The following is a 26,055-nucleotide window of genomic DNA, read 5'->3' as shown; positions in this document are numbered from 1 at the left end:
CTCTCTCTCTCTCTCTCTCTCTCTCTCTCTCTCTCTCTCTTCCTGCCGCGCCGTCCCGCTCGTCCCCGTCGCTCACTAGCGCGCTCGCTCCGCTCCGCTCGTTTCCCCCGCGCGACCGCTCCGGCTCCCCACCAACCCTCTCGGTGCTTCCCCGTGAGTCCTGTGACGCGACGCGACGCGGAGCCATGCGGAGCAGCGCGGCGCGGCGCGGCGCGCCCTCCTTCCTCTGTTTTGATCGTTCGCCGCCGGCGCAGAGTGCTCGCGCGATTGGGCGAGGAAAGACCGATCGACGGATGAAGCGCGAGAAAGTGACGCGAGTCCGTTTCACGTGGGACGCGGACGCGGCATCGTCTCCGCCGCGCGCCAACCGTTTCACAGTTCTTCTCTCCTCCCTATATTCGGCGCAGGAAACGACGCACCGCCGTCTTGCCGTCTAATCCCTCAGTGTTCTGCGCGCCCGACGGTGGTGAGGTTCGCGTGTCACGCCGAGTGAAAATCCGACGCCTATATACGCACGCCCGCTTAAATGCGCCGCGAGAGGAATCGAAAGGTTGGTGTTGTAATTGCGCTACCTGCAACCGTTCTCGCTCGCTCGTTCGTTCATTTGTTCGTATTACAGTATACACGCCCGATTGATTGATCGAATGAATGAAATGACTGACTTCACTCGACTTTGTTTACCTTCGATTTCACTCCGCCGCGCCGCGCCGCGCTCTCGCAACCGTATTGTCGACGCTGTCGTAAATTGAGAATTATGTCAATGTCAGCGTAGGCTGGGAATCGAACGCGTTTGTCGCTAAATATGCGGTGAGAGAAGAAGCGCAGCGTCTCTCGTGAGATCCGCCCTCGACTTCCCTTTTCCTCCCTTTCCCGCCGTCTCTCTCTCTCTATCTCTCTCTATCTCCTTGTCTCTCTCTGTCTCCCTCGCTCCGTAGAACGCTTTCTTCCCCTGTAACGGTCACATTCCTAGACCACCATTCGAAGATGGTGTACGAGTGTTGTCCGGCAAGACGGATCGACCGAAGGTCCGTGTGTGCGCGCCTGTGCCCGTGTCTGTGTTGTGGACACTTTTACGAAATGTGCGACGCAGTCGGTTTTGTGATGCCGCGCCGCGCGTCTGTCTCCCTTCGACGCGGAAAACGTGCTAGTGCTCGCCGCGACGACGTGTTTACAAACACGACTTTCGCGCGATAAGATCGATCCCGCGTGGAGAAGCCGTACGCGAGTCGCTCGTAAACGGGGAAATTTTCACGAGAGCCGAACGAGAGCCTCTCGGATAGCGACGCTATCGAGACGCGACGCGATACGACGCGGACGCTTCGATTCGATTCATCCGCCCCGCGTATACCGATACCTATGTCGTAGCGAGGTCAGGTAATCCGACGATCAGCGACTAGCGCATTCGACGAATGTTAATTTCTCATCAAGTCAAAGGTGAGATCCATTCGGGATGACGTGTATACGCCTAGCCGTACGTGGCTGTTGCGCAGCGTCGTCTATTTTTTCATCGCGAGCGGGGAAGCGGGTCGCGTAGGCGTGACGCCCGTTCTTTTCCGAAAGCGGGTCTAATGAAAGTCCCCGAGGCACTTTCGTGTGACGTCTTCGACGACGCAGTTTCGCGTCGGTATCGCCCTCCGTCTGGTTAGCGTGCATTTGCCGCAATATCGTATAGGTAGTCGGCTATATGTGTGTACATATACGTATCGCATATACATATATCGATCACTTAATTATCGCGCTACGCAACATTTTATTCGCGTACGTAATATGTCGCGTAGGGCGATAATTAAGTGATCGATGTATCGCCGCGCGGCACGCGACGCGCTTTTATAAACGATAGTAAGTATGCGATTCGCGTCGCAGACTCGCATACACGCAGTGACTCGCGAGCACGAGGTGTAGAGACCGAGAGCGAGCGGGTTTCCTGCGCGTTCTGCGGAGGAATCAATCGACGGCAAGGTATGGTGTGCGATGCTATTGCGCGGCATCGCGTAAGATCGCCGTACCTCTACCCCACGCAGCACATCACCGCTGATTCTAAACGACGTATTTCGACGGATCCGCGTCCGCGCCGACGGAGAAGCGCAAATTCCGGAAACTCGGTCTCTTTTTTTCTTTTTTCTTTTTTTTTTTGTTTTTATTTTTTTTCCAAAGAGAATAGATTAACCGACGAAAAATTTTGACGGACAAGCTCAACTGTAATGTGGAATAATATCCGTGCATTCAGCGCTTTTCCGCGTCCGCGCTGCGAAAAATAATGCAAATCCAGAAACGCGTTCTTTTTTTCTTTCTTTTTTTTTTAGCGGATAAATTAACAGGAAATTTTGACGGACAAGTTGAACTGTTTTATGCTCAGATTTGTATGTGATATAATATACGTCGCGTTGACTTCAACGACGCATTTCAGCGACGAATCCGCGCGCGCGCGCGCGCGCACGACGAAGAAACGCAAATCGGGAAGTTCTCTTTTTTTTAAAGAGTAAATTAACTGACGAAAAATTTTGACGGACAAATTCAGCTGCTTGGTGCGCAGATTTGCGGAGTAATATATCCGTCGCGTTGACTTCAACGACGCATTTCAACGGCGAAGAAAACTCGGTTTCTCGTTTTCTTTCCTTTTCTAAAAGAATAAATTAACTGACGGAAAATTTTGATGGACAAGGTTAGCTGCTTCAGATTTGTATGTGGAATAAATCCCGTCGCGTGTTGATTTTAACGTCGTATTTCAACAGCGGAACAGCGGATCCGCGTCCGCACAGCGGAGGTACGCAAGTCCGAAAACTCGTTTTCTTCTTTTTTTTCCTTTTTCTCTTCCAAAGGGTAAATTGACTGGCAGAAAATTTCGTCGGGAAACTTTGTCTGCTTCGTTCAGACTTGTATGTAATGTAATGTTCGCCGCGTTGACTTTAGTCGATGCATTTCGGTGTAATTTACTTTTTTAACAAAAAAAAAAAAAGAAGGAAAAATTATACCGCGATAAATTCAACTGCTTCGTGTTCGGACTTACGTAGAGAAATTTTTCAACACGTTTACTTTGCAATATCGACGATGTTCGTCGTCGGTCTTTATTATTCGGAAAGTTTCGGCATACTACCGATACGATCGATCAACAGACGACATCTTATCTTAAAACTTACAAAGATAGGTGAGCGTAAACATTCAGCCGTACCGATAGGTATGAAAGAAAAGCGGCCAAGGGAACAGTTAATGGATTATGCTCGACCATTATATCGTTACTTTACGCTCTTAGATAATTGTAATTTAAAAATGAAAGTGATAAAACTTTATCTCAGATTCTCGTACAAAATTTTATCTCAAATTCTTGTAGAAATTACAGAAATACAATTTTACAATATTTTAATTGATTTTGGTTCTAAATTGCAGAATATAAGAAACGTGATTTTATAACATTATTTAAGATTTAGAAATTATTTTAAGTAGAAGCGTGAGAAAAGCCACTATCTAAATCTGTTATATCGCGATCACGAATCTTCAGCGTTGCAACTTTCACTCTATATTTAACGTTATTTCATAATGCACGGTTTCCAACGTGTTGGTTAATAGATTCTGATTTCTATACGCCTGATGTAGAAATTGCGCTCTTTGTATATCACTAGAATCAGAAAATTACATTTAACAACCGTGACAGCCACGTTTCTCAATGCTGGGTAACGTTACTCATTTCATATTTCCCATCTTTTGCATATATGAATTTTTTCACTTTTTCTCCGTGTTTGTTGGGGGCAATATAAAGCGAAGCTCGAAAGGCCCAAAACGGCATGTTTTCATGTGTTTCTAACGGCATACCGTTTACAATGGCGTTGATTGGGATGTACCATTCGGATTCCCGAGTTGCCTGAGAGTTTACAACGTATTGTCGCTACGTGTCCACACGCAGCATGAAAACGCGATCGTTCGCCGTCGATCGTCCACATTTTCCACGACTATTTTCAACCCTGTGTTCCGTTTTAATAATCGCAAGAATTGTATAATAACCGAACAAATCGACGTTCGTTTGAGTTTCCGCGCATAATTTTACATATTTTACGCTAAATGTTGCGTTCTCGTTCAAACAATCGGTAATTTGTAATGTCATGAATGGATTAAAGATCGGAAGGTATCGTTTATCATAATTGCTTCAATAACTGCCATCCAGCATTACAATCTTTTTAATTGTACAAAATACGACTAAGCTTACTTTCCCTGACTTTCTCTCTCTCTTTCTCTTTATCTTTCTCTTTATCTTTATCTTTCTATTTATCTTTCTCTTTCTTTGAAGAATACATAAAAATTCCTTCTCAGCTTAACGCACCACTTAACTTATCGCAAGACTATAAATAATTTATGTCGCTTATTTTAAAAACGCAGAGTGTGAATGCGATACCGCGACACGACAGAGTCTCGGTGAGGGAGAATATCGAGCGGTGCGCATTTTCAGTGAGATTTTTCGGGACTGCACTTGCGCAACCGTCAAAATAAACGGCTCATGTAAGTTAGAATGATAAGTAGCGGTGTATATTCGTCGCGCAGCGCGATCTGATAACCGCGTAGAGTAAATTAAAGGCCCCAGGAAGCCACTATCTCGGCATGCGCGATAAAAATATCGTATACAGTATACGGAGTAATTTACAACTCTGTGTGAGGTACGAAACGGACAATGCGCGTTTTGCATTGAATGAAGCGGCTCGATTCTAATTCCCCCTCCCCCTGCCCTCCTTCTCACCCCTCGCGTTATGCAATATGGAATTATGTGGCGTTCACGTGTTCACATTCATGGATCTGCGAAATACATTTTCGTATACTTCGAGGCACGGGACACAAGATATATATAACCTGTGGAGTATCGGCAAACATGAAGGCTCATAGGCACTCGGCAAACGTAAGGCAGATTAAATGCGTGTTAATTACGTATCGGGCGAATCGATCGGGCGTATGTAAAGTGTTCTATGCTTAATAATAAGTTTCGAGGTTAAACGTTGGTGTGTAAATACCTACTGTCAAAGACGCGCTGGTCTCGAGACCGAAGCGTTAAATTGAATTGAATTCCGTGGACTATCATTGAAATTGTATTAAAGGGTTAGGCCACTATAATGATTTAAAAATATAGTTAATTTAGGATCTCTGTAGAAGTTGGAAAATCTGAACGAGTTTTGATATTAAAAGCTCATTAATTATCTTTACATATTCTGCACAAAAATTGAAAGCTACTAAAATTATCGACTTTTGAAAGTAATAAGTTATAAAAAAAATATAGATTAGTCCTAATTTAGCATCAAAGAATAAAATTTCAAATGACAAACTTAATAATCTAATCGATTTTTTGATTGCGATTTTGAATATAGCAAATGTAACATATATATTTTCAATTGTACACATAGAAAATTTTAGAAAATGTGAACAATGTAGATTTTTTAACTTCCAGTGACCTCGTAACCTTTTAAATGACGTGCTTGAAAGTTTTTATGCTCTTGGCATTCTTACTCTACTCCATCCTTGTTTTCAAATACACTCGGCTATCCTTACAAATAGGTATAAATAATAGACAATTATATGCGATAAGAGATCGTTCTTATAAATTTACCGACGGCGCGTGTCATGCATGACTTAAGATTCAAGGTTGAGTACCGTGTGAACGGGGCCGTATTTATAATTGTCGTTCGAAAATTATCTTTATCGTGAAAAATGTGCTTCTGCGTCGCGTGCGATTAAGTCATTTGCATACGGAATCGTAGACAGAATCCACCACTTTTTCATACGTGGTAATCTCGCGTTTCCATGTTCCATTGGAGTATTTCCGTTCTCCTTCGATTAGCTGGCGTTGATCCCATATGGTTGTACACATCGCTTTTCTTTCGCCGAGGGTTTACGCTACGGGAAAAGGGAGACGTTTTTATGGGCACTTTGTACAGATAGCTCTCGGAGGCTGTAGAATATCCTTCGAGGAAGAGATAAATGTTTAAGGAGGATACCGCGAGTCGCACGTGAACGCATGCACGTGCGCCTCGTGACATTTCGCTACTTCGCGTTTCCGTTTATGATAAGTAGTGGCTGATCGAAAACTGCGCGATGCAGCGTGTAAAGTCCGAAGTCGCGCTCCAAGCTCGATGAGGAGAAAGAAGAGATATCGCACGCGCGTGATACGCGTTTGTACATGGTTTATATCGTCCAAAGGTTAGCATTTCCATTCGCGCCGCCCTTCATTGTGCCGTCCAACCCGTCGCCTTCCGCCATTTACGCGCGCGCTCCCTCGTTCGGCTCCTCGTCGTAAGTGTACAAAAGGACAACCGAGCACGCGGGGCAACGGCGGGAGGGAGAGGGAGGTGAGGAAGCCAAGACTGTAAAAGAGGCGGATGCTCCGTCGCTTCGTCCCAGTGTGGTGCCCCGACGATCGTTGACGCACACCGAAACACGGAAATATTTTTATGGTGCCAAGCGACGCGTCGGAACTTTTGTTCCCGGCTACGCTTCTCTCTCTCCCTCTCTCTCTCTCTCTCTCTCTCTCTCTCTCTCTCTCTCTCTCTGTCTCTGTCTCTGTCTCTGTCTCTCTCATCGTCGTAGCCCCGGTTCCCGGTCCCGTCGATTTCCCCCTACCACGCGCCCGCGCTTTCGACCCTCGCGCCGTATCCCTCCCCCATCCGTCGCTCCCGGCCGGAGAGTCGCGCCCCACTACCACCTCTCTCTTTCTCTGTCTCTCTTTCTCCTCCGCCCTCTCCTCGTTCCTTCGTATCTCGAGCGGTGGAGAGACATAAATCGGCGTACGGCGCGGCCGTGTTTTCGAACGGGTACGAGCCAGCGGCTCGGCCGACAGCGTTCGCAGTATCTACGATCTGGACGAGAGCCGCCGTCGTCGTCGTCGTCGTCGTCTCTTCTCCCTGCTGCTGGGTAGATTGGGAGCGTCGTCGCGCCACGCCGCGTCACACGTGACCGTCGTCCCGCCGCCGCGCCACGCCGTTCGGTGTTCTTTCTCAACGACGCGATGGATGAAAACGGTGAACGGTCGACGGTCGACGGCGACTGATCGACGAAAAGCGCGTGCTCGTCTCGTAGTAGCGAATTCTCCGAAGGCGACCGCCGAGTCGCGCCGCGCCTGTGTGTTTTGGTATCGCCATTTATCTTCGCCGACTAAGGACGCCGGCTAAGCGGTGGCCTTCCTGTTGACGTGTGCGTATAAGAGAGCAAAAGCGGGAGCGCGCGCCGATCCGCCACGTGCGATACGGCCGTGAAGGTGTGTTGCCCCGTGTTGTTTTCATGTTTACATTGTTTACCGCGGAGAACCGTCGCGCCTACGATAGCGTCGGGCGTTAAGTAATGTATATACACACGAAACTGATCTCGCTTCTTGCGGTGCGCCGGTTCTTGATTAAACCTAACGCCAGATTATGCTCGATTCGTGATTCGAGATGCTGTGGCAGTTTCCACTACTCGCGCGAATAGCACAAATTGACAGTCCGCTCTCGGATTTGCATTGTTTACCATTCGTGCAGATCAATGGAGCGGTTTTTTTTTCGAAATTAAAGAGCACGAGTCACAACGAATCAATCAATTCATGTGGTTCTTGTGTAGAACTATATACTACACAAACAGTGAACTATGAGTAATAGTGTAGAGACTGTAGAGGATACGTATCGAATAATGAATTTCTGCGAATCTACTACGAATCGCATATATAACGAATCATTAATTATTAATCGCGCGTAGTCTGGAGCGAATTTAATGGGAGAATGGAGCAACGAGCGGTCTTCTCTTGCTTGTCGCCACACATTACTCCTTGTTGAGATTTCGTATATTTTTACATTTTATATATTTTTTTCATGTATATTTTTTACTTGGCGCGAGACACCGTATTTCTTGATATACCGTACGTATATTGTATGCGAATATGCGAAATGTCGCAGGTTCACTGCGACTGCATGGTTCAGATAAAAACGCGGCACTACGCGAGACCGCGATTTTTATACACGCGAATTAGATCCCTCGCGTGATATATGGTAATTTAAGAATCGTGTATTATAAACAACCTATAAGTCTCTCGTTAACATAATTTATCTCGACGGGGTTTTTCTCCAGGTCTTGGCCGCGGATCTACGAAATATCCGATTTCTATTCATGTTGACCTCGATGTTGATCGTTGAGAGATTTTCTATGAATTGAATGCAATTGTGCAATAAGGAACTAAACGCCACTTTCGTTATTTTCAGTTTTTCATCGCAAAGTGATCATAAAGAGGACGGGAGATTTTCTAAAAACGCATATACATATGGAATTGTATTTGAGGAAGTTTACAATTCGGGCAATATATTTGAGATAACGTTGGCGCAGAATTTTCCTTCTAACGTTTCGCGAAATTTACTCTAGCGGAAAAAGTAAGGTTTTGGAGTTGACTCCGCATTGCAGAGCTGCGTCCAATTAATAATCTTTATACGTTGTAGTATACATACGTAATGTCTCGCTAAAACCGTGAGAGGCAGGCTTGTGCAGGACCGACGTTTAATCACGACGAATTCGCTATTAGCTTTCTGCCACTTAAAAAGTTTTTTATCTAAACTAGTAATATTTCTGACTATAACGCCACGGCGAAACGTAAAAATAACACGCGACTCATTCATTTATTATATAACGTACAGCTCTCGGTTTACGTGAAACGAGTCTACGTCACGTACGGAACAGATACGACACATGGGCATTGTACGAGAATGGCACGTAGACGTAAAACGTAAAAATCCAACACGTAGATCTAATTATACGATACCGACACCGACGTAAATAGAGACGAAAAACCTTCGGTTTATACATAGCTCAATTCTAAACGAGAGGACACGTCGCTTATGAGCTTACGGCCTTAATCGTTTGTTTACATAGCGAATTCATGCTATGTCGAGCCAGGTGTCCACTTGAGAATTTTAACGTCGAGAGTCATTTTCCAAAGAAAACAGCCGGAATTGTCACTCGCCAATTTTGCTTAGCGGGCGAAGTAGGAGGGGAGTATCTTTTTTTCAGCCCTTCTTTTTCGCCCTCTCTTTGAAGCCTGCGAACATTTCTTTCAAGTTATGAGCGACGAGGTGAAAAAGCGAGAGCATTTATACGTTTCTCATTTTAAATTACTCCGTGACGTGTACGTAGTTCGGCAAAATTACAGAGGGACGGCCCCCAGATTGTTTTCTCGTTGAATGTAATTTCTCGGTAAAACTCAAATGTCCCATGGGGGGGGGGGGGAGTAGCTGCAACTACGTGTTTACCAGACTTTCTTGCAATCGAGAGTGCTTTTCAGAGAGTACGGTCCCGCGAGAGAATACGCCTAGTTAAATATTCTACGTGAGTTGAATCATTATTAAATCGTATATCTCTTGCAGGTTATTTCTCTTTTTTTTTCACACGATGCATAAATCAATTTTGCATATTTTTAATTAACGGTATTGAGCGGTGAAACAATTAATTGCGTTTTTGCGCGTTAAACGTACACAGAAGACTAATGATTTCCCCTACATTAGCATATTAAAGTTATTGACCGCAAGATCACTATTTAATTAGATAATTTATCTTTGTTTTTCTCGCGGTAGCAATTTACATATTTTACCTTATTCCGACGTTTATGTATATTGGATATTAGATTGATGTACTGTGATAACGCATGTTTAACGTTTTCCTGTTTCAGATAACATATTCCCGGTTGATTTGAAATAGTCCTCATATTTTCAAACAGCTTGTTTTATAAAAAGAAATTCTTTAATTTTCGGAACACGGAGTTTTACAGTATGAAATAAATAGCACGAATTTACAAATAATAACTGTTTCCGCTAAAGTCCTATAAATATGAAATTCTTGTAAAGATATAGGTCAAATGATACGCTATAATTTAAATTGCCGATAATAATCCGGTTGATCGACAGACAGGTGTTGCATTAAATCACACCAAGAGAACCCCGTTCTACACGCGCGAGTTCCGCGTCATTTTTGCACATTTTGACATTTTATTTAAACAAGGAGATAACATTCAAACGTGTAAATTAAAAAAATAAAATCAGATGATATTTTTGCGCGGTATCTCGTGCACAAACAGAAATTGAAATAGTTCTCTCATTTGATATTTACGCTTGAAGCGGTTACACGCGTCGAACGGGAAAATATGTGGAAATTTTTCCTTTTTATTTCAAAAAGTTTTACAGCAGCCCCGAAAATAAATATGTCACGAAAATGTCACCGTAAAATGTCATTTCTACTTAGACGGTCTCGTGAATGAAGTTAGGTGAAACGGAATTTATCATTGGCCGCGGCGTCTTTAACGCTACTCCATTAATAGAACTTCTAAATCGAGTCGGCGGAATGTTTCGCCTTTTGTTATACATAGATATTTCGCGTTGCGAAACAAATATTCGTAAGCCCTTTGTATTAAAATACGCTTCGTCGAACGTACCTGCCAGTTCTACGTTCCAATGACAATAAATACATTATATACAATTGTTGTGTAAATTATCCGTAAAGTTAGATACATAGATATATTTGAGTGCTAGACGCAGTTTATTACTATGACAAATTCCAAATACTATAAACATAGTAAGATTATTTTTACAACTGCTAAAAATAACGTTTATATGTTTACCATACACTTTTTTTTATGATTTACAACTTTGACGATTTTATCGGTGTAATTTGATTTGAAGGATCAAACTTAATTTAAAACTTTTTAATTTAAACATTTTATGTTATTAAACTCTAATATTAGCTGAGATTTAATAAATGCCAGCTCAATAATCATGCTACATATTTTTATTTTAGTAACGTCGGGTTAAACAATGATATTAAATAAAATTTATTATCACAAAAGATTCTTTCAGACAAAGTAAATAATAATTGAAAATATTTCAATTTTAAAAATAATTGCATATTATTATACATTTTGCATGAATATTCTGGTTTATTTCTTATATAGGGCTGTTCTTTGTAACTACTATGTTACATATTTTGCAATTAAAGATGAAAAGTAGAAAAAGTTGAAGAAGAAGAAATTTTATGATGAAATGTGCAATATCGTAGCACAGAACACTTTTAAAGATGATATTGTCGCGTTGCAGAGGAGAGAACGGGCTGCTGTAAATTAGAATCGTGGCAATACATAATAATCAAAGCCATAACAGAAATCGTCTGTGGACTGATTGCGTTCGTGACGCGAATAAATTTCCATATCCAGCAATCGAATTTATATAAAGATATAATTGATGTTTGAATAGTTTGAAATATTAATAGTAACGATTTCAAAAACATTTTATTTATTTTTATTTATCGATCACTGAAGAGATGAATTATTTTCGAGGACAATTTTGGCGTTAGGCTCTTTTTATGGAAAGACTGAATTACGTATGGGATATCTCGTGAAAAATGTTTCGTCATAAATATCTTGTCGCACGTATGGTAGTATTGGTAGTTCAATTGAAGTAGTTGTGGGAGAGCCGCGAGACTTGAAATTTATAGGAGCTTCCACCTTGGTGCCACGCCCTAGTTAGCCCGCGCTGCACTGGCAAGAATATCACCGCAAAGAGATGAATTTTTGAAGGTGGATGCACTCGGGCGAACCGACTCGGAAATGGCTCCCGTCGCGAAGATAGAGTCGACGGGGTACTCGGTAACAATATTATACGCGACGGGGCGAAATTTTCGAAACCGTGCTTATGTTGGCACGAAATATTGTCGCGGCGGCGTCTACTCGAGCGAACGGTTGCAATACAAATATCCGTGACGGCGGTTGCACTCAGGTGGAGGATAAGGCTTTGGACTTCTCCAAAGTTTGAGTTTGTACTCGCACAGGACATCGCGAAGTGTCTCTCTTCGTTGCAAAGTGGAATTCTAACGATACGGATATTCGTATACGTGTATGGCATATACGCACCACGTTTAGCGTCGTTCTACCCCATCGAGTTTCGTTTACATTCCGGTATGGCACACGGGAATTTCTATTCGCAAAACCACATATGTACTGTCGGGTTTTAATACACTGTGGCGAAAAAATTTTTGAATACAATATTATTGTTTCTCTTCTCTGCTCCCCCTCGTTCTTCTCTACCTTTATTCAATATTTTATTTTAGTTCCCATAGAAACGTGGGAAAATCGTTATAATATTTTATATTTATATCAAAACTTTTTTGTCGATCGTTATTAACAATAGAAAATTCGTGGTTTGATGGCGTAAATTATTATTATTAATTATAAATATAGGTACAGAAATATTTCTCGGATAAATTATTTTTATAATCTCACTTTGATTTCATCTAAAAAAAAAAACAAGAAAAAAAGATGAGAATTTCGAATAAATTTGCATTCTTATTTCTCGAATGTCAAATTTTGTATTCTAATACCTCCATTTTTCTCACGTCACGACTCTTCTTACAAGTGTGAAAATTCTGCGGTGCGCCGTATTTCTGTAACGTCACGTCTCATTTTTTAAAGGTAACTTTGCACGTCTTTTTCAATTCTCTGTGTGCTCCATCGTAACCCGAGTAGTCGTTGTAATGTTGCAAAGCCGTTGAAGAGTCTGCGTCTGAAATTATATACGGTAGTATGTAAAAGCTCCATTTTCCAGAGGATGTCTGCATCATTGAAGCGCCCTAAAATTCCCGCAGGTCCAATACTTCACGCGTAATACGAATCGATGCATAATGCACGAGAGTATGCGAAGGTGCGCGAGCGCGCATTGGTTCGGGGAATATAGGGAAGATGCATTCGCGATGCCGAACGTATGTCGCGCGTTCGTCGACGCTCCGCTCTATACGGTAGGGCCCGGGCGTAGCGCAGCGCACGATCAACGCGCGCACGCCGAACCTGGGACAACGGGAACGCGCCGTGCGCGCGTATGCGTGCCTTCGAAATAACTGGGATTCCATCGCAAAAGTGTGCGCACAACCTGCTTGAATGTGGGACGAAGTAAACGAGCGGACGCGTGGTCGGCTCGGCGACTCACATGAGCCGCGGACATTTGTTCGCTGCCGCCGTCGTCGAGCTTCCATAATTTAGTTTCGTCGGGAACACATCGCAGTATCTTCGCGCGATCACCACATTTCGCAATGCTCGCTCTTCGTAGTAAGAGAGCAAAACATTCGTGAAAGGAAGCGTAGTTCTCATCAAGAATGAACAGAAACGGGAAAGAACAAGGTATCGAGTTGCGGGTATATGAATTATTTAACATTGCTTTACACGAAAATCAACTTATCGTGGTCAAGTTCAAATAGTTCCAGCAATTCTCGATATTGGATCGATTATTATACGATAACGAAAAATATTTTCTTTTATTTGGATAGTGGATTGAAGATATCAGAGCTTTCATATCAAGACTTTTCTTATCTGTTCGTATCGGGAATTTACTTATCGGATTTCTAAAAAAAATTGCCAACAAACTTACGAAAATAACATTAAATACTTCACTTGGGAGTATAATTGAATAAATTTTGTGCCTTCTTTTATTTTTAAATCGCAAATGCGGCTACAGAAAGATTATATTACTACATTGCATAGAAACTACATTATGTTTAATCATTGTAACTTCATAACTGTTATAAAAAGCACGTAAAACGTTTTAAATTTTATTCGAATTTAATTGGTGATTAATATTACGCACGTGCGATATGTGGTTTTGTAACATCTATTTCCATAAAATTATGTCTGGTCGACTAATGAAATCAATTATATTAAATTACGTATATAATCTTTAATGATCATTTTATATCTCGCATTTCTCATTTTAATAGACGCAATATATAGGTATTATTCACACAAGGTTTTCACTAAATATGTAACTACGCACTATCAAGAATAATTAATTCAAGGTTTTATTACTTATTGAATAATAGTTACAAACAACGTACAAGTAATATAATATTTCGGTTTTAATGAAATATGTACTTCACGGCTGCCCTTTTAGGCTGCCCTTGAGCATCAAAATTATACATACATCTAGCAAAATTTGCTTTCGTTTGAACGCATTCATCCCATAATTATAGGATAAACTTTTTACGCATGAGTGAGAGAGAAAAAAAGGAAGAGAGGAAATTGTATTTGCACGTCGTATAAAATCTATAGCGATGACAGCATACATACATATTTGCAATATTTCAACACGATCTAATTTTCATCTCGCAAATACTATCAATTACCTTCAATCAGGTCCGATTGTGCTAAACAATTGGACGTTAAAAGAGTTACAACTCACGTAGAATAATATGTGTATATGTATATTCACTCTGGGTTTTTGTAAAGTTTTGTAATATAAGAACTTGACGTATGATAGACGTTTACGATAAACGCGGTTCGTGATATGAAATGTTTAACGTTACACTTACAATATATTCAGAACAGTCGAATTTATTGTGATATTTAGAAAATCTCGTACCTATCTTCCACGCCTTTTTTATATTGTTTTATTTTTACCTACATAAATCGATCATAAACCCTATCAATTTTCCATGAATCAATAATCGATATTTGAACGCTATTCGTCCGCCACGAATTTAATACGAAGGGAAAAGCTTTTTATCGCTAGATACATTTTTTTTTTTTAAATTTATTTAGAAGAGGAACAAGTACTTGCTAATAGAGCTTAGCGAAATACGACGCGACAGTAAAATTTTGTATAAATCAATCTTAAATATTATTAGTTTGCCGTGAATAAATCAATATTCAAACGTAATTCATTCGTCATGCATAACAATACGGTGGAAAAAGCCTACCGCAAGAGGCACTTTTATTTAAATTCACAAGTACTTGCTAATAGAGTTTTACAAAATGTAACGCGACAGTAAAATTTAAAATTTAGAACACGAATGTGAAATATTCCACGATCAATTTAACTTGAAAATTCAAGTGACGTCGCATAGATAAGACGACTAAATATGTGATAACTGACCTACTTTCTATCGCAACTATCGAAAGACTTGTAAATACAGCATAGTTTTGCAAAACAGTTTCTATTTGATTATACGTTTCGCGCAATGATATCAGGGTACAAGTATATAGTAAGTCAATTTATTTAACTATTAATTAGGAGATATTATCATCGATCGTTTCATGTTCGTTTTTCGCATGCATATCTATATGCATATCGATCAAACGCGCGAAATAATTAACTCTAAGAAAGAATTTAAAACATGAAAAGCTTAGATCTTTATTTGATCACATTTTGATGTAGTGAATTTTCGAGGTACCGATTATATACGAAAGAAATTTGTTGACAATCCGCTCTCAAAAAAGGTTTTCTCACGCGTCACGCACGCACACACGCGCACGCTCGGTGCCGACGTGTCGTCGCTCATTGATAATAGTGCTAAACGAAAAGAAACGAATTGAAAAACAACACGCACAAGTCTGTCTGACCGACTAATTTCGCAAGCGCTGCTGTATTACATTACTAGACTGTAACTCTCTACCGAAACGGTAAACAAATATTTTCATCAAATATCCAACGTGGAAATATATGATGTAATATATAACGTTTGTGTAAATATTAATTTTATAAATATATCCTCATTTTCTCGGAAGTCCGTTGTGGAAAACAATTCTGAAGAAAAAGACGGCACAACAAGCCCGACATCGATATACCGTTGTTGCGTAAGACGTAAATTACCAAGATATTATGTTACGCACCAACGGGACAATTCGCCTTTGTGAACGCCTCTTTTTTTCTTTGCGCAGTGATTTCGGGACTGTCAGCATGGCAAGTAATGTGGGACACGGCAACGGTGGCAGTGCTCTAGTGATTCTATTATCGACGCGCCATCGACGTCGTCTGGGTCCACTTTCAGTCGGAGGAACGACGCTGTACCTACGGCCCACGTAAGTACCTCCACGAACATTTCCCGAATACCCTTCTACGGATGAAACCCTTTCGAACCCAATGAGCCGCGTCGTTCCTTTGGAGACGCGCTCGTCTTGATTATCTCCTCTTATTAGAGGAAATGGCCAATGAATTTATATAGGGTGGTTCCGAAATCATCAGATAGTATCACGGAACACAAAACTTTCGGCAGACATTCGAAGGAAAAAATAGGGAACAATATCTGTGTGATATCTTTTACTTATTAAAGATTTATTAAAGGCTAAAGTTTATATTAATAATATAATTTATTAAATTTATACTTATTAAAGTGATACTTTTTTAATGTCAATGTATTAATCCTTTTGAATTATTCATCAACACTGTGCGGGCACCGTGTTTTTGGAGCACTCACCCGGACTTCCTGATGGGACTTTTAAGTCCAAAAGGTTTTTGAAAGCGTTTCAGTGTTACAAAAAATCTATAAAAATTCATGTATCATCTTTAAGGTTTCAAAATGTGATTTCTATACTTACATGGGCCGGAACTGTTGCAATTATTTGTTCCCATTCCCGTGGAAATCATAATAAATGAAAAATCGACTGTGCCTTAAAAGGTGTCCGCATAGTGTTAACGCGGTATTTCGCTTGTGCATGATCAACTAAAAGTTACTTATAGTTAATTGCGATATTTATAGTGTTGAAAGAGAAATTTTGAAGGATGTAACGACGAATCAAATATTTGTCACCGTGCTGAAATTTCTGCTAGACACGGTACACCTTGTATATGCATTTCCTGCAAGATCGATACTTGTCCCAAGTTTTAGACTCGAATCGAATATGCCGTGACTACGCAAGACTTTGCCGGCGACTTCTTTATGCCGCGCATGAAGTACACCTCATGCATGACGTGTCACTGATGAATGCCCATGGAATAATCGGCGCTGATATTCGATTACCAGTCAGTCGCCGTAGGATCGCGTGTAAACATGCCATCCGAGCTATTTTCGCAGCGCTGTTTTAAAAGCAAACAATTTACTTTGCGAACGCCTGCGCGTAAAAAAAATATCGCGGTCTGTGTCCCATAACTTTGACGCAAAGAGGAAAAAAAAAGGTCCTCTTTGGTTTTTACGCAAAATACACCTGCGCGAGGCTTCGTCATATTTTTTTCAATGCACGATTGTTAATTTCGAACGAATAGTTTCGTGACTTGTCCGTAAATTATATTCTCGACGTTCTCGAGATACTCGGCTGTTTTGGAATGTGAGATACGTTTGACGTATGCGGAAACTTTTTTTTTTTTATCAAAACTGTTAATTGATTATCGGATAGAGAACTTATAAAAGCCTCCAGGAGATTTCTCAGCTCTTAAAACTGTCTATTATAATAATGGCCAAGCCGATTGCCCGCAGGCAGTTTGCGGTATATCCACTACCGACTCTGGTGAAGTAAAGTTCCCTTAAAATAATATCCGTGTTTCGAAATTGTGTACAGAACGCGAAGTCTTATATTACTTAACTGGTACCTCCGAGAATTGTCTGGCGAAAAGCCGCGCAATTTCAGACACATACTCCAGAAATTGTTGAAGATATTTTTTAATATCCTTGCAAATTTATACGAATCCTCGAGAGATTTCGAAATATATCGCTGAGATCCAATAATTACTGTCCAATTCAATAATTACCGACGTCGAATGGTAATGAGCGGCATAAATATACTACACGATTTCCATAATATCGGCTTAAGGAAGAGACTTTACGTGTACGCGACGTACAGAGATTAAGGGTAAAAGGCGGACAAAAAGAAACTGGAAAATCGACGGTATATAATTCGATCCTCCGGACGGGCGTCGTAATGATCACCTCCAAACACGCAGCGTATACTTCGCGTATGCGGGGTAAGAGAGTATGGATTATCGGCGACAGCGACGTTCACCTGTTTGTCTTCGCATTAGTCTGCTGCTTTTACGCCGGATCACTGTAATCTTCCAATTATTTCCCAAATTCCAAGCGCTCTCGACCTTCCGTCGCGGCGTCTTAGTCGCGAACGATGGCAAGTTAATGCGTTTTAACGGCGGACGCGCAAACGGAAAACATCCGCCAGCGTGATTGCGACGCGCGTTATCAATTATTTGCACAAAAAAAAACTCATTGTTTACCGCGGAATCCCTCCGATTGGAAAATACCGCGGGGTATGTACCCCCGATCGAAGTGAGGCTGGCCTGTCTCGCTGTGACGGAAAAAAATCTATTTTTTCCAGAATTTCGCGTGAATTCGATATCTGGCGATGGGGTGCAGTAATGATTAGCATAGTATTTATCATTGTCGTTTGAATACGATCGTTTTTACGTTATAAACGGAGCGCAGCTGGCGTTTAAACTATTCGACGGAATTATCGCTCGAAATTCCATTTCGTTATGCTTATACACACAAGTCATCGCTCGATATAACGATATTACTTGTGGGGAAACGTAGTAATTTTGGATTGTTTGATGTTCAACAGGAAATCTGTGTTGCCGTATTGTGTCAATGTGTTGCGTCATGTGTATACAAAAATATCTTGCTGACAAGGTGGAGAATTGCGCTGTGACTAACGAACGAACGCTCGCAGTTCTAGCGTAAGCGAATCGTGAAGAAATTCGTTGACGCGGTTCAGCCGTGTAATCGATTTGCCGGTTTCGTGCTCAGACTTGTTCGCGATTCTACCGATACGCGTTACAAATATATACATACATGTTATGCGCAGTAAATGAATATTAATTAAAAACAAATGTAAATCAAAGCAGATAAAGTTAATGTATATGTTAATTACGAATATTTCAACCGTGATAATTATCGCCGGTGTTGCAATTATATTCTTGCAATTTTCATTACGAACAAAAGCTTTACGAGATGTTAAGTTATTGTTATCATTTTACGAGAATCTCTAATTTATGCTCGCTGATATCGTCGGTTTTTTTTTTTTTTAGAACATTTCTTGACATTAATGTTCCATCGTATCTTCAGGAAAAAACATGTAATGCTCTTGTTCCACGGTCCTATCTCGATCATAGAACTCGCTTGAATTGCAAACGTGGATAGCATTTAAGTAGAAAGCTTACATCGGAACGACGTATGACGAAGGAAACGTTGATTCTAACACCGATACATTTGATTTACACTTGACGTCGCTAAAACAGTCCTGCTAAAAAGCGAGTCGTAATCGAACACGAGGTGCTTGTCATTCCTGAAAATGAGCGGAACAAATCGGAAATGCGAAAAACGGGAGTCGCGAGAAACAGGGGAAGCGACGTTTGAATGTTGCGCAATCGAGATAAGAACGAAGCATATATGTATCGCTGTACGATCGTTAAACATATACAAGCGATCGAGAGAACATCATTGGCCTTGCAGACGTGGCGCGATCGTAAGCAATAATAGGAGATTCTTTTACGAGATAGGTTTGCTATACTGTCAGCAGCAAAGTTGCTGGTAAATCCGGAAAATCGTAAAAGTGGAAAAAGTCAAGGAATACCGCAATGGGTCAGGGAGATTGCGAACCTATAGAATTTGCTGTCACCGATGACTGGGAGCGAGATAACGACTTATTTAACTCATCAGCAATATTTATCAACGTAATGAGCATTATAACCGATGCTTAGGAAAAAAAATAAGAATGCCGATAAGAGATAACGAAGTCATTATCTTCTCTAAGGTTATTAATTCCATCATTGTTGTATCTTATACTCAGTTTTCGCTCGTTTCTACTGAAAGAGACTATTAGTTTATCTTTTAGTCCGTGAGGATTAATAAAAAAGTTTACTAAAAAGTTATTCATCAAAAAGTTGCAGCCACATATTGTTTGTGCGTAGAAACTTTGTTTGAACACGACACATATTGCAGCCTTAATGAAGTAACAGCGACTTGTTATGGCAACTTTCATTTTAGAAAGACATGTACACGCAGCTTGATATGACATTAAAATATTTATGCAGTTCGAAACAAGCTGTTGCACAAAAAACTCTTCCGGAACCGTTCACTCGCGTTATTTTGATCGTACAAACTTCGTAAAATGGCCTGCGCGACGGAAGTTTTTAGCGAAGATTGCTCCTTAATTCGCCTTATCGTAAATGGTCGTTTACTTACAACTAGCCGTTAAGAAAATAGACGATGCGCGAACGTCAGCAACGAGGAAGTACAGCTATTGTTGCAACGAACGTTGTAACTCGCGCGTGCATAAATAAGTGAACGTGAGAAAGAATTGTTTGATTAATTATCATCAATATTTCAATATTACACGACTTATTATCTCGAGCGATATTTCAAACTACGATGAAAGATACGATAAAGTTATATTTCATTATAAGTTTTCTTATTTCTTCTCATTCCTTTCCATTTTATTTACTCAATTCAATCCAGTCATTTTTTTGCTGATGCTAGAAGATGTAATTATATTGGAAAATAGATTGACATTTGGACTATTGAAAAAAATAGGTTACCCGGAAAGAGACTTCAAAAATAAATCTCTAAAAATATTACCCTTTCTTCGGATATTGTGTAAATCAATCTGATAATGGTATTGATCAGCGTATTCAGCTTTGTAGCCTTATCATGTTCGATGTTGCCACAATGTAGTACGGATAATAAGATTGATTCGTTGGATTTTTTGTTAAGGTGCGTCCACAACAAATGTTGCAATCTAGGATGATTCGCCAAATAAGAAAACTTATAAAGGAATGTAACTTTATCGTATCTTTCATCATTGTAGTTTGAAGTTTTTCGCTCGAGATAATGATTCGTGCAACGTTGATAGTTAATCGAACAATTCTTTTTTACGTTTATATATTTATGCATATACGAGTTGCAACAATCACTGTACTTTTCTAGCATATTAGGCGTTTTTATTCTCTCTTTTTTTTTATAGATATTTGTTCTGGAGTTTTATATTTATAATACACAAGAGACATTTTTCAGTCCATTTATTATTTTGCTCACTAAACCTTCAAGATTCTAAATTATTGCTGATAACATGTACGTTGTTCTAGTTTTCATGAGTTTATTTTAACATTTGCTCAAAAAACTGTGTACTACAACGTAGCTGCTAGGATAGTCAACCATAAAATGACTTAAAGGAAAATAAATCACTAAAAATGCATAGAAATATCAATACATCGCGGTTATGCTTCTCGTTTAAAAATTGCAAATATCCCAGTTTTTTTCCTGTTGCTGACAATCATCGTATAGGAAAATATAACCACCCTAGCTGAAACGAACTTAACCACGCGAAACATCTGCGAACATCGCAAATCAGTCCAACGTGTACGATATATACGCAAGAACGCGCATAAACGCGCATGAATGAATATAAACAAACATGATTCATATAACGCGTTGGTATTTCAAAGAGATTCGCCTGTTGAAAACTGCGCAATAGAGACGACGAGGCGTCGGTATCTGGAAAGTTCCGCGTATTGTAATTGGGTGAGAGACGTATGTATATGGTGTGTGCGCGCGTGTGTGTTTTGTGATTATATATTTACGCTAATAAAAAATATATTCCTTCAAAAGATAAGAACAGAATAAAATTATAGACGTGAAAAATAGTTCGAAATGGTGGAAGTAATAATGCTGACAATGCAAAATCTTGCGAGAGAGCCTCGAGTTTTCGTTTTTCGAAAACGATGTTCGATCGTTTCAGAAGAGATACTTAGGCATTTGAAGAGATGATATTCAAGCGTTTCGAGAGCGACGCTGGGATATCGGAGAAACGAATTTGCGATACGTGCTCGGTTCGCGTATATAGCGTTAACGGTGTTAGCACACGTTACAGCGGAAAACTGGAAGCCGGAATGCAAAAGGAATGAACATCGGTGAGTGTTGTAGTTAATTCCAACTCTCGGCGCGTACATAGTACTTTAAATAAATTTAACGTCGCGCGACATTCTCGAGCTTGTTCCACCGCGGTTTGCTTCCCTTTTGGTCGCTCGATGTGAACGCGCCCTTATACCGCATTTCCACCGGTATAATTTACGATCCAGCAACCTTGCCGTTTGCAGTTACGCGCTTAACTCCGTTGCAACAGTGACTCAATTCTTCTATTGCTTCTGCGATTGCTCAACTAAATCCGATATCCGATTTGGTTTTTGCTAAAAAGTGGCCAACGCTGCCAGTTAGAGGGCAAGCAAAGCTGTCAGTTTGCGCCATTTTTGTTTTTTTTTTTATAGGAAATTCGATGGAGGACGTTTTGAAAGTTAGATGAACTTTTATATCCCCATATTCGAAATAGCGAGGTAAATGCACTCCGACTTATTGTTACGCTCGAGTTTCGCACAGTTCGAGATTTGGAAGGAACCGAATTTAACCATAGTATTTGGCTAATTTTGGTATGCTTTGGTTGTTTGCACAGCGGTTGTCATGACGACGATTCATCGATATGTAGCAGCGCCAGAAACCGCAGAGCTCCATCAAATTTATCGGAAATTCGATTGCGTTATAACCGACGATTAAATCTATTAATTGCATTAACCGAAAATACGTTTATCTTTTTAATGATTCGATTTATTCAACTTTGAAAGCCAAATTTTTGCGAAAATGATTTTTCGATCGATAATAATTGCATTGGCGATTTATTACTCAATCGTGTCTGCCTTTATTTACTTAGTCTTTTGGCTAAATTCTTTTTGAACGTGGGTAACAAGATTATTGGCAAAAATCGCTCAGAATCTTTTCTGGCATATATTAGCACGCATTTTTAAGTAATACTCATTTTGTTATTATATACAAGCTTTGCCTATTAAATTTTTCTCGATTTTAAGAAAATATTTGGTATAGCTTAAAAGTATAAATCACTTGGAACCACGTATTATCTGTTTTATTTAATCTGATTTCTTATTTATCAGTTCTACATATTTATTATCGTTATTTTAGGAAATAACAGTATTGATGGAAATTATTTAGTATTCGTGTATTGCGATATTAATGTACAAATATTTGATCGGTTGTTTACCTTCGATATATCCTGGACCAATGTGAACGTTCGTGAATGATAACTGTATCTTTTATGGGTATTAGCGTGTAAATATTATCTAGTTACAAATCAAAGTAGAATATATTCACTAGTTATTATCTATTAATTTCAAATAGTAAACTTTTGATAATAACAGCTTTTGAAAATTTAAGCTTCATGCAATATCTAAAAGGTAGGTAACTATACTAATGAATTAATAATTCTCATTTAGCAGATAAATTAAATTATACAACAGTATTCCTCTTAATTACCTCACTAATACCGGTTACTAATAACGTTATTTGAAATTAATCCTTGGATTATTCGCGGATTAGTTTGCCGATACTTTCATAGACATGACATTTATCACGCAATGTGACGAAAAATGCAATTTTTTTAAAAAGCGGATAGAATAATAAAAACTTACTTTTTCTTTTTTATCTGCACACTAACTTACTAAATTAGTTTACTAAATCATTACAGTCAATATGACTTTATCATTTAATGATACATAACTTGATTTATTTTTCTTACACGTATTTTGTTTATCTATAAAAATATTACAGGATCTTTCAGACATTCGAACTATGTTTTTGAAAATTTTTAAATAATTTAATTACATAAAAATTTGAATTGCTCCGAGAAAATATTCGAAATCAGAAATTCTAGAAAAAAATCACATAATGTCTGTATTATAAAATAAAGCGTATTGAAGTAATGACATGGAATATACACTGAGAAAAAAAAATCGTTGATTCAAAGAAATATTATTTGATTTAACTAAATGCAGCGGTCACGGGCTGTCAAGCAAACATTTGTTAATTCAAAAAATATTATATTGAAATAAATTCAGAATTTCTTAATATTACTCACGCGTGAGTAATATAAGAAATATACGCGTATATTTGATTTAAATATATTAATATTTGCATTAAACAAATCACTACAACTAAACGAGTTTAGTCAAATTAACGACATTTTTTTCTCAGTGTAAAAAAAAATGTGTTCAAAATTTCAAATTTTCGAAATATTCAAGACTCAGAATTGTTAAAAGCCTTCTAGTTTCATTATCTGAAACGACCGAGTTCCTCGAAATGATCCGACGTGTTCCGCTATCGCTGCGCGCAGAACGCAAAACAACGCATTGTCATTTCACGAGTCTCCTGCTTTCTAATGCACATGCAATTCGCGCGAAACGCTTGCGCTATACGTGCTCTATCGCCGTACTACCGCGGTATACCGCCAGCGAATCAATACGATTCACTCTTCGTTTCGGGAAGGTCATACGGGGGTGTGTTCTAGCGCGTCGCGATCTCTCTCTCGCATCGAACGGCGGCCTAAATTCTATAATTGTTCCAATTCTCGCGAAGGTAAATTGCACCATACCCACCGCCCGTCTTGTTTACGGAAAGTTATTACCGTCACGTTTGTTTTCGGCACACTCGGTTCGTGGCGTTAAACCATTCAAATCACCTCGGCATAATTTTGGAAGTATTCACAAGCTGCCGCTCGCTTTTCATTTACCGTCGACGCCGATATATGATGACGGGTTCGAAGATAATCCTCGTGATGATTCACTGCTTCGCTTTCACGAAAATATCGAAATGAAGTAGCGGTTCCTGTGATTCGTTATCTTTTGCGCTAAACGTGATTTCGAGAACAGAGAAAATAACAAAGAGGCTTTAGAGAGATATCGATTTTAATACTGTTAATACGATATGTTGGTTAAAGATAAACGAGAGTTCCAATAAATTGTCAAATATTTCCGATAGAACAATACGAGTATAACATAAATTTGACATCTGAAATCCGCTTACATTTTTTAGCCCACTTTAAATTTGCAGCGGCAGAAACTTGTTTGGTGTGTCAATTATCGATTTTTTTTGCGGTATTGTCTCGCGCCTAAATATCTATTTTTCGATCCTCGGTGTTTGGAGGTTCTCAAAATAGTATGCTGATTGAGACGAATGACCGCACGTTCGCAGATCTTCCTCTCATAAATCTGCCTCTAAATTTAAAACGACGAAACGACGTCATCTTAAAAGATTGATCTTATTGTTAGACTGATGATTCTCGTATTCGAACGGTTATTATAAAGGGGGTACGAACTAAACTATTTGTTTCCGCAACGCGCGTTACGAACGAGCGAAAAATGTGATAAATGTTATTTCAATTCAACCTTTGCCACGGTTTTGACCGCGCGAGTGAGGAATATTTGCAACATTAATATTATTAATTAAAGCCCCTTCGCGACGTAGATGCCTAGAAAAAAAATGAACAGATTTTTAAATCACGAGAGCTGAAAGAGAAGCCATTTTAATTCCCCCTGCTCTGTAATCCCTTTCCCTTTTATATACGCGAAAAGAGAAAATTACAGCAGCAAATGTAAAGAGTGCATTCGTGGATACAGAAAGCTAAAATTAATATTTGACATTCATTAAAACAAAAAAAAAAACAAAAAAAACGGCCCTTTTTTCCATGGTAACTTATATTAGCAAGAGTTAAACATTCCCGCACGCGAGTTGAATTCAATGAAAATAAATGTGAATTAAGTCAATTTTTGCACCTTGTGATATTGAATTATAAGGGTTGATTCAGACACAGCCGTGCCGTGCCGTACCCGTACCGTGTCCGTATCGTTAACATTAGACAAGGATGGAGACACATTAGACAAGGATGGAGACAATAGGAATCGTTGTCCAATGTTTCTGTCCGTGATACGGTACGGGTACGGCACGGCTGTGTCTGAATCGACCTTAAATGTGGGTTTAGGAGCGAGATGTTTGGCCTGAAAACCGCTTATAATCGCGATTGAAGAGACGAACGTTGGGATAACTTGATTCTTCATTCGCGAGACCGCTTTGTATAACAGCCCATTTTGGCGCGTTGTCTACTTTTAAGAGGGAGAGAGACGCGTTTCGTCGAATCCCCGAGTCGCCCGTTATTCAATTTGCCGCGAAGCGCCGTGGATTCGCGCGACGAATTTGAACTGAATCCAAGTTTAATCACATCTTACAATAACCACGCCAGTGCTGGTCTATATATCTTATTGTTCGCAACTCGAGACTCGAGATTGGTCGCGCGCGCAACAATAAACTCGCGTTATCGTACCATACGACACCGAACATTGTCGGTGGGGACTGGGGCACCTACGCGCTCGAATTACCCGTCGTAATAATGGTAATCACGGACGCGGCGCTTCATTAGTCAAACAATCGATTCACTTTCGTGATCGACAGTTATTCAGTGCTCTTACAATTTAAACAAGATACCCGATC

The 26,055-nt window shown here is 39.9% G+C and overlaps 1 protein-coding gene across 4 annotated transcripts in view; it reads left to right on the top strand.

Moving 5' to 3' along the window:
* LOC112455665 (insulin receptor-like) overlaps nt 1–26,055 on the top strand; it is a 70,739-nt gene that overhangs the window by 1,487 nt on the left and 43,197 nt on the right. Inside the window, exons 1-2 of one of the 4 annotated variants that reach the window (XM_025017724.1) lie at nt 279–550; nt 15,674–15,814. The gene's annotated coding sequence lies outside the window, so the exon portion shown is untranslated. Of the gene's footprint in view, nt 1–278; nt 551–1,318; nt 1,435–7,041; nt 7,226–15,673; nt 15,815–26,055 lie in introns of those variants that run through there. The other 3 variants (XM_025017727.1, XM_025017726.1, XM_025017725.1) reach the window with 3 other exon arrangements.

The sequence above is a fragment of the Temnothorax curvispinosus genome, unplaced genomic scaffold (assembly GCF_003070985.1).
Source record: "Temnothorax curvispinosus isolate PA1 unplaced genomic scaffold, ASM307098v1 QBEX01006316.1, whole genome shotgun sequence".
NCBI classification, from domain to species: Eukaryota; Metazoa; Arthropoda; class Insecta; order Hymenoptera; family Formicidae; genus Temnothorax; species Temnothorax curvispinosus.
The sequence above is the reverse complement of the archived record's forward strand: the minus strand, read 5'-3'. Positions and strand labels throughout refer to the sequence as shown.